Here is a 10,204-nt window from a genome sequence, read left to right on the forward strand (position 1 = left end):
TGAGGTGATACCTCATTGTAGTTGATTTGCATTTCTCTAGTAATTAGTGATGTTCAGCATCTTTTCACATGTTTTTTGGCCATCTTTAAGTCTTCTTTGAAGAAATGTCTGTTTAAATATTTTGCCCATTTTTTTAAAAATATTTTGCTGCATGAGCTTTTTATTTTGGAGGTTAATCACATGTCAATTGCTGCTTTTGTAAATATTTTTCTCCCATTCTAAGGGTTGTGTTATCATTTTTAAATGGTTTCCTTAGCTGTGCAAAAGCTTTCAAGTTCAATTAGATTCTCTACATTTATTTTTGCTTTTATTTTCATTACTTGTGTGTGTGTGTATGTGTGTTTCCGCATGTGCACATTTAGTCACTCCATTGTGTCCAACTGTTTGTGACTCCATGGACTATAGCCTGCCAGGTTCCTCTGTCCATAGAATTCTCCAGTCAAGAAAACTAGAGTGGGTTGTCATTTCCTCCTCCAAGGGATCTTCCTGACCCAGGGATTGAGCTCCCATCTCCTGCATCTCCTGTATTGACAGGCAGATTCTTTACCTGAGCCACCCAGGAAGCCTGGAGGTTGATCAAAAAAGACCTTGCTGCTATTTATGTCAAAAAGTATTCTATCTATGCTTTCCAAGAGTTTTAAACTTTCAGGCCTTACATTTAGGTCTTTCATCCATTTTGAGTTTGTTTTTGTGTGTGGTGTTAGGGAGTGTTCTAATTTCATTCTTTTATATGTAGCTGTCTGGTTTCCCCAGCATTATTTATTGAAGATGCTTTTATTTACTCCATTATACATTCTTGCTTCTTATGTCATAGATTAGGTGACGTAGGTGCATGGGTTTATCTCTGGAATTCTATTCAGTTCCACTGATCTATATTTCTGTTTTTGTGCTAGTTCCATACTGTTTTTATGACTGTAGCTTTGTAGTATTGTCTGAAGTCAGGATCCTCCAGCTCTGTTTCTCTTTCTCAAGAGTGATTTGGCTATTTGAGGTTTTTGTGTTTCAAAAAATTGAAAAATTTTTGTTCTAATTCTGTGAAAACTTCCATTGGTAATTTAACAGAGACTGCATTGAATCTCTAGATTACTTTGCATAGCATAGTCATTCCCACAATATTGATCGTTCCTATCTAAGAACATGGTGTATCTCTCCATCTATTTGTGTCACTCTGGATTCTCTTTTGAAGAAGTTGTAAAAATTGCCTTAGTTTCTTCCTGAATGAATTAAAATATAGTTTTAGTCTGTGTTCATTTTTATATCTGCATGAATGTCATAATTTTTGATAGTCTGAAAATGGTCTTCAATAGCACAAATCCTTCCTCAAAAATTACTTGTTAATCACTATAGTGTTTACACATGAACTTACTCGTTTGTAATGTTGACAACTACAATGCTCTATGTAGTTTTATAATTAATGTAAATAATGATGCTTACAAAACAAATTTTCAACACGAACTGTCTACTCATGTGATTCTAATGATTAATGCAAGCAAATTTTTCAAGTGCAGTTTATAGATGACATTTTTGAACACTGTATCTTTTATAAATGAGACAACTAGATGATTGTTGAATAGGATGTTATTTCACACATAATGATGAAACAACTAATATCAAAGAAAACATATTAATCAACTCTTTGGGAGATGATGTAATAGTTTAGTATTTGGATTTCAGAGCAGACCTTAATATGGTGGAATGTGCTGAAAGATTAGAGGATAGATTATATGTTGAGATGTCCCAAAACCAAATAATGAAGCTGCAGACTCCAACAATGGGTTTTGGAATTAAATTATCAAACAAATGAACACAACAAAATATAATTACATGTACACAGTACCAAGTTTACTCAGATTTTAAAAAAGACACAGAACAGAGAAAATAACACATGCAAGAGCTGCATCACAGGGACCTCAGAAAATTAGACACTGCTTATGATGTCACCTAAAGGTAATAAATTTTAGTTGTAAGGTTGATGTGGACTAACATGAGTTAGCGGACTAATCTGGGCCCCCTCATCACAGGGGAAGTCCACAAGTCTGGAGATCATCAGTTTACATATCATTTTAATATATGTAGCTCCTTGTGAAAATAAAATCATTCACTCTAAAAGTTCAAAATAATAGAATACATAATTCTCACTTCCATGCACAATTGGTTAAGGAACTTCTTGGATAAATAATTCATACACAGAAATCAGTGGAATAACTTGTCTACCTTCAGGATTGACATTTCTAAACCTTTAGTTACAGTTAAATATTGAGGTTTTGAAAGAATGCACAGTTCAGATGTTGATCATTTCCTTGTAAAAGCAAAGAAGATTAGCAATATGTCTGAAAGCAGACTTTGTGTGAGTGAAAGAAAACTAATGATTAACATAGGGTAGATAAAATTAATGTATGGACCACTAACTGGAAAAAAAAACCACGACGGTAGTGTTCTGCCACCCCATCTAAAAGACATTTCAATTTTTCTTTCTTAAAATTTCTTCTCAGTTACCAATACATTACCATTCCTGTCTTACATGGAAGCTTTCGTGTGAATTTTGCTTAATTTTTATACTTTACTGTGCTGGTGAATATTTTAGTTGTATCAAACAGGATAAATGACACTTAATGGGATAAATACAGTGTAAGTCTTCCTTTTAGCAAGATTAGGGAAATTACTTTTTCTAAGATGCACAGTAATTTTGCTTTGATTTAAACCTTGGTTGATCAAAGCTAAAAGCATATTGTCACTTAAATTCACAAATGTTAAAATATAGCCTTTTGACTGTAACAGTGATTAGCAAGTTAGTTATATGTACTATTTATAGATTTTCCTCTAGCCAATTAATATGCTTAAAGTGAAAGTGAAGTCACTCAGTCGTGTCCGACTCTTTGCAACCCCATGGACTGTAGCCCACCAGGCTCCTCCGTCCATGGGGTTCTCCAGGCAAGAATACTGGAGTGGGTTGCCATTTCCTTCTCCAAGGGATCTTCCCAACCCACGGATCGAACCCAGGTCTTTCACCTTGCAGGCATAACCTCTGAGCCACCAGGGAAGCCGCTTATCTTTTATTCTAATGCCTAGCTGTAAATAAATTGGTGAAGCCATAAATGATAAAGCTCCATGGATTCCACCCTCCACATGGTCATGAGAAACTTTAACTCCAACATTTCGAAGTTGTGAGACATGTAAGTCCTACATCTCTTAGAATATCATGTTGACAGGTTAGGAAGTAAGTTAAAGGGCAACTTTTGCAACTGGGAATCATTGATTGCCAAGGTGATAACCTACTATCCAAAAGTGCTGAATATGGAAAATTATGTCTCCCAAGATGTGGTTCAGTATATACACAGTTCTTGTATTCCTCAGGAGGAAGGTGCTCCAGTTAACCAGCTTGAACAGATGCCTGGACCCATGAGGCATGTGTTGATTTTTATTATTGCTTGAGGGACTGCTTTATCCTGGGTCAAATATAGGCATGTAAGTTTGATTATCAGTTTCTTTGACAGAAATGGACCATGTTCATTTCCTTAGTAAGATGGCATAGAGGTATCAATGACCTGTAAACTAGGGTAAATTACAGCTTGTGTTTTCAGTTTATTTTTGAATTCTGGATCATTCTGGATCTGAAAAAACATATAGTAAAATTTGAATCTGTTAAAGGCTTCAAAACTATAGGAGTGGCAGCCTTTATTCCAATCAAATCAGCTGTTATGATGTAAATAATTATGAAAATGATATAATTTCTAATAATTACTTTCATCATATTTATATTTTAAGGGCATTAAAGTGTGCCATCCCAGTTTCATCAGTAATGATTCACACATACACACATATATTTATTCACATATAACCACCAAATAAAAATATTATATGATTCCTAGGAAAATATTCCTAGATGAAATACTATCTATATTGAAAAATCATTTTGACCTACCATGACCTAAGTGAGAAGAAAGAATGAATACAGTAATAGGATATCAATCTCCAAACTCACATATTATCTAAATTGAAAAGGACCAAATTAAAGGAAATATTTCTAATATACATCTCGTCTTCATGGAGCACATATTTAGAGCTTCGCTTTCTTATAGAGAAAAGTGGTATCCTAAGATCTCAGCTGTGAAGTGAGAAGAGCCACCATACACAACTAATCTCTGAGGAGCAATTACCTAGCCACAGACCAACGTCCTTAACAATGACATCTGTAGAAATGAATATACCAGCTGCCACTCCACATGAAAATCTCAGTACCTAAAGGATATTTCTTAAAATTAACCCCTCAGTCAAGTAGCTGACGGACTAAGTGAAGTTGAAAGTTTTAGTTGGTCAGTCGTGTCTGACTCTTTGAGACCCCGTGGACTGTAGCCCTCCAGGCTCCTCTAACCATGGAATTCTAAAGAGAGAATTAACTGAAGAAAAGCCCCAGTGGAACCTCACAAGAAACATGTTAGCCAGCCAACTGCACTCTCAATGTGTAGTGGGTGCCACAATTCCACAAAGAATATGAGGAAAGACAGATTTCTCTAACATAATCTCTCTAATGCCCATGATCTCACCGCAGTGCCTTCAGACAGGTATTTTATAAACCAAGTGGATCATCTCAAAAACAGACTGTAAGAAACAACAGCACACACATAAATAAAAATGAGACAGAGACTCAACTAATACCTTCTCAGGCTAATAGCAAAAGTGGTCATACAAAAGGAGTTAGCAAATCCTGCTGGTTTTAAATTCCTCTGCTTATTGTTTTGTTCCAAAAAAATTGGTTTTGGGGGTAAGAATTATGTATTGTACTAAATTTGTTTTTCAACTTTATTAGTTATTGTGGACAGTTATTATTAAGTGCACACAGCAAGTGTTTTAACAATGGCCATTGTCCTTTTTTCTTTTAATAGCAACAGCTTTTCCATGCAAGCATGCTGTATAGCCCAAATGTTATCTGCTAACATTCCACTGAAATACATGAACTACAGTAATCCCAAGGGCTTGGTAGACTTTACAATTTACCTAATGAGAACAATAAATCTCTTGTCATACTAAATAGTGGTTCCTAGACATTGTTCTATTTCCCTCAAAATTGGTGACTAATGAGAAGCCTTCTTTACAATTATATTTCATTTCCCTCAATGCTCTAAAGCCACCTTGTCTTAAGGTAAAATTATTTAAAAGAACAGTAAGGTTTTTTTGTTTTTTTCCATTTAAAAGTTTAAATATAAGACTAATAAAAATATCCTAACAAAGAAAATGACACTTTTGTGCTAGAATTACAGCATGTGTGCATGTGTTATAAATATATATAATATGCAACACATAAAACATACCATTTGAGTCATTCTTGCTGCAATTAAACCCCCAGAACTATCACCTGAAATACAGACTCTAGTGGGATCAACGCCATATTTTGCAAGAATTTAATCTTGCAGAAAGAATTTGGCCACAGAAATGACATCTTCATGGGCAACAGAAAACTGATATTGAAGAGCTAATCTATAGCTTCAGACAGAAAAAGAGAGAGAGAGAGAAAAGAGAGAGAGAAAGAAACAAAAGCATATATGATTAAACTTCGATTGGATATATCCAGGTATCTCTCACTTTAACCAGTAGCTCCAAAGAATAAAATAAGTCCTACTTTGAATCTTTAGTTTCACCAATCATACCTTGACTTACTACTAACTTCTATTTTTTTTTTTAAAATAGATTCTGTTATAACATTTTTAAAATGTTGGGTTCCATGAGATGAGAGAGTTAAGGTTTAAGTGTTTATGCTCATAAAATTGTATGCAAATTTTTCAGCAAAAGTGCAATAAAGGGGAGATGCTCTGTAGCATTTATCAGATTCTCTATGGAGTTGGTGACAAATATCTTCACAATCATTGTTAGGAGTGCACACTAGATTTTAAAAGCAGCAAATCTGAGACCAAATGATTTGTAAGTGTCTTATATTAGAAATTTTTATAGGTAAAAATTCTACAAAATAGACAATTGATAGAAAATATAAGGGAAAAATTCTTTGGAAAAGAAGTACAGAAAAGCTTTGAGTAGAACATAAAGTATTGGACATTTCCAAGTCTTTGCAGTATATCATTGGGAATTCGGGCAAAAATCATGAGTACTACAGTTCTCTTATGTTGAAAATGACTTAGAATTCTCAGATGGTCACAATATTTGCACCTGATATTCCAACAATTAAGAATATCTATATAGTCAATATCTTCTAATAACCTATAATGGAAAATAAACTGAAAATATGTGTATATATACATATACAGGTGTAACTGAGTCACTCTGCTGTATACTTGAAATTAACACAATACTGTAAATCAATAGTTCAATTTAAAGAAAGAATATCTATAAAATTGATCTTTTATCACCAGTTCAAGCAAATACAGCATCCCAATTGTATAATGGGTGATTAAGCTCCTAGGCATTTCTAGAAGCACCACAGCCAACGTTGTCAGAGATGTTCAGCCTGTGTTGCCTCTCAAGGGTCTCTCCAATGACAGAGGTTAAAGAGAAACTAAGCCCCTTTGAGGAAGAGTGGATAATGTAATGATAATAAAATAACATAAATCAAAACTTCCTATGATCTCGGTCCTTTTGAAGCCATAGGTGTCTTCTTTGGAAATTAAAATTGCTTATCACAAGGGCAAGAATCATAATATTTTTAAAAACAACCCACAAATATAATGCTCTTACTCCATTCCTACAGCCACAGCAATGTTTACTTGCCATCCATTCATTCAGAAGATCTGCCGATGTACACTCTGTATACATAAAAAAATTTATGTGAAAGTCTACTCTGTAATAGGAGCAGTGGAAGACTATCTACATAGGTGAAATGTGATAGAAATATGATTAATTGGTGGAATCCCCACATTCTCACTTTTCCTGTTTCCATATGGAGTGATTCAAAGACTTCAGGTTTGACAGCTGCCAGTAAATGGGGAAGGTCATTGAAGAAAAAAAAACATTAATAAAAAAGAGTCATGACAATACATAAAAGGCTCAGGGAATTAACTGTTAAGTACAACTGAAAAAAAAATGTTGAGAGAGAAGTAGGGGTATAAGGTGAAACCACATAGGAAAAGAGGAGTACGGGTGCCAGTACTTGGATGCTACACTAAGGATTTCTTTGTCAGTAGGTAGTAGATATTACCAAGGAATTTAACTATAAATCATACGACCAGAAAAAGATATTTAGGAAGAAAGGTGGACAGAATTGGTTATTAAATGTAGATGCTAAGAAACAATAAGTAATTGACTGTAATTGCCCCTTATTAATAGAATGCAGCTGAGGAGCATGTCTATTTTCTCTCCTTGCTGAAGTTGAAGTTTTCTCTCAACTTGTTGAAGTTAGTGTCACTGTCTCTCAACTTGTTAAAGTTGCTGTTTATTTGGGTTTCTTTCTTTCTCAGACTATTGGGAGATATACAGGATATGTTCTATTTGGTCATGCTCAGTTTGGATTACTGTGATTCTTCCAGATATACTGGCAAGCTCTGCAGTTATATATATTGACCTTTAGGACTATGGTTATAGCTCAAAATAGAGCTTTGGAAATCAGCAGCGTGGGTGTGGGAGATAGAGCTGAAAGTGCAAAGAATGTGAAGAGTCAAAAACTAAAGAAAGGAATACTGAGGAATACAAACACTTATAAAATATAAAGACAGGTCTATATTTGTATATATTTGGTTTTTTTTTTTTTTACCATTTCATCACCGTAGTTTTTAATGAAGAAACTTGTTTAAAAATTGTAAAGGAAAAATTGGGGATGGGACGGAAAGATCTTAGCAGCAAAGTGGTTAAACAAATTGAAAATATTAATGCACAAACATTAAAATATTAAAGCATATATGTTGCATATAAAATACAGTACAGAACCAGGAGTTGCACTATACTGATTAGTGCTCAACAGAAGAAATGATTAAATTTGTTCTTCCCAGAAGTATATACACAGTTCATTTCCACAGCATTTTCCTATATAGCCAGCAAGTTATTTTCTTCAGTTATTCACACCTGCTCAAACCTGAATTATAAACTCAGCACTTACAAATATGAAAATTCAGTCACAAGGAAAACCAGTATTTCCATTTTATCAATAAAAAGTAATTTTGAAAGTTAACAGTCTATTCTAGGAAACCAAGTTTAGCTGAAAACTTCAGGATGAAGATCATCTGGCGTAGCAGCATCCAAATATATAAACAGTAAAAATAAGACTTAAAACCGCTGCTACGGTGTCATGTTTTGGACTTAGTTCAACCAATTGATTTTTAGTACAAAACTAGAAATAACCTCTTCTTCATAACATCTATAGTTATCAATATATTTTCTTCTTTTCAATGTGAAATAATACTTCAAGATGATCTATATACACAATGTTGTCAGTTCAAGCTGTCATATAAATATAAATGCTTTCTTAAAAAAAGTATTTTACAGACAGACAGTGTTATGTACATTGTTCAGTTTGATCTGGGGCGAAAGAAAGCTAACACAAGCTTTTAAGTGTGATATGTAAAAAGAATGATTATGTAAATGACATTTTAAAATCTGCATAGAAAATGAGCTTCAAACAGTAGTGTGATTTTAATTTTGATCATTTCTGAAACTTCAAGCCATTAAAAAGGCACACTTCTCAACTTTATCCCTTTAAGGGAATGTTCTTTAGGAACCCCTTACTTGGTTAGAGTTTCAATGTAACACTTAAAAAAACAGACAATTTGACCCCAAAGTACTTTAAACAGCTTGCTGGAACATTTATGCAACTACTCTGCAAATAAAACATCCAGTAGGACAATGCTCTGCAAGAGAAAATAAATTTAAACATATAAGATATTTCATTCAGGATGTTGGATTAAATATTTTCTGGGGTAGTTTAGCACACTTGAGTTATATCTGTACATTCTGGTAATCTAAAATTCTTATAAAATATTCTAATAGCCTTGAGTGACCAACTTTTTTTTTAAGCACAGATGTAATTGTCTAATGTTATGATGGGAACATAACACTTATTTTTATATAAAAGAGACTGAGTAAACATTATAGAAAAAGTGAGGTTTTGGGTTGTTTTGTTTTGTTTGTGGTATTCAACCAGCAAGTTGTTTTCTTTCAGAATTTCCTCCTTTCAAAAAACTATATTGCATTTACAAATGTTTTACAAGGTGAAAAGTGCAACTGGATAGAGTCAGTTTCCTCCTGAGACTTCCACTTATCATTCTGCTAATCCAGAATATGTTCAGCTGTGTTAATAATATTTTAGCTTAATCCTCAGTGCTTATCGTCACATAACAATGATAACTTTTCTCATTTTATTTAAACTGACCAGAAGCAAAATTATTTGTTTTATTTTAAAGAAGGAGAAGCACCTGAAGATTAAGCAGGAGAGGCAAAGGAAGTTAAAAGAAACGTGTTTCATAGAAATCAAGGGAACAGTAGTTTCAGTGAAGGAGGTGTGGGCATTGTCAGTTTACACAACTTAGAGTATTCTTTAAAGGGGAAAATGGATTCCACAGGGTATAAAAATGAGCCTGAGAAGAGTGACAGGTGACAGAAATATTCAGAAACAAGGAAGATTAAGATAGAAGAGGCTGTAACATTAGGACTCAATAAAAAGGACCCATTTATAGACAGAAGAGAAATACTGATTAAAATCCAAATAATATGAGGGAATATGACCCCAGGCAAAGAAGAGATTATACTTTTCAAAAGAAAAAAAAGCACATTTCTAGGATATAAGTAGAAAGAAATAAAATTAATATAGTGCTAATAATTTTTAAAGACATATGAAATACTCAAGGGGTGGGGGTGTTGAATTTGCACAGACATCCTTGATAGTGCGGGAGGATGCGCTGAGAGACTTAAAAGAGCACTGAGGGTTTGGAAGTGACATTGACAAGAAGGATAGGAATTAGATACACACGAGACATCTTTAAGAGACAACCTTGAGGGTTGGTAGGATGAGATTGCTCCCTAGTGGTGAAAGGCTTAAACCTATGGATTCTAATGTGAGGCCTAGATTTCACTACTGGTTCCAACACTTGCTAATAGGAGGGGAACATTTCTGTAGCTATTATCGGTAAAATTTTGACAGACAGAGATACCCATCCTAAGATGTGATTCTCAATCAACTAAAAGTGGACCATGCACCCAACTAATGTGGCATTCGTGGTTATTTTGAAATGTTCAGTTCAGTTCAGTCACTCAGTCGTGTTCGATCTTT

At 34.1% G+C, this 10,204-nt stretch overlaps 1 pseudogene; it reads right to left on the reverse strand.

Moving 5' to 3' along the window:
* Window positions 1–1,163: 1,163 nt before the first annotated feature.
* LOC114112808 (arylacetamide deacetylase-like 2) lies at window positions 1,164–8,888 on the reverse strand (annotated as a pseudogene).
* Between the last annotated feature and the right edge of the window lie 1,316 nt (window positions 8,889–10,204).

The sequence above is a fragment of the Ovis aries genome, chromosome 1 (assembly GCF_016772045.2).
Source record: "Ovis aries strain OAR_USU_Benz2616 breed Rambouillet chromosome 1, ARS-UI_Ramb_v3.0, whole genome shotgun sequence".
Lineage (NCBI taxonomy): Eukaryota > Metazoa > Chordata > Mammalia > Artiodactyla > Bovidae > Ovis > Ovis aries.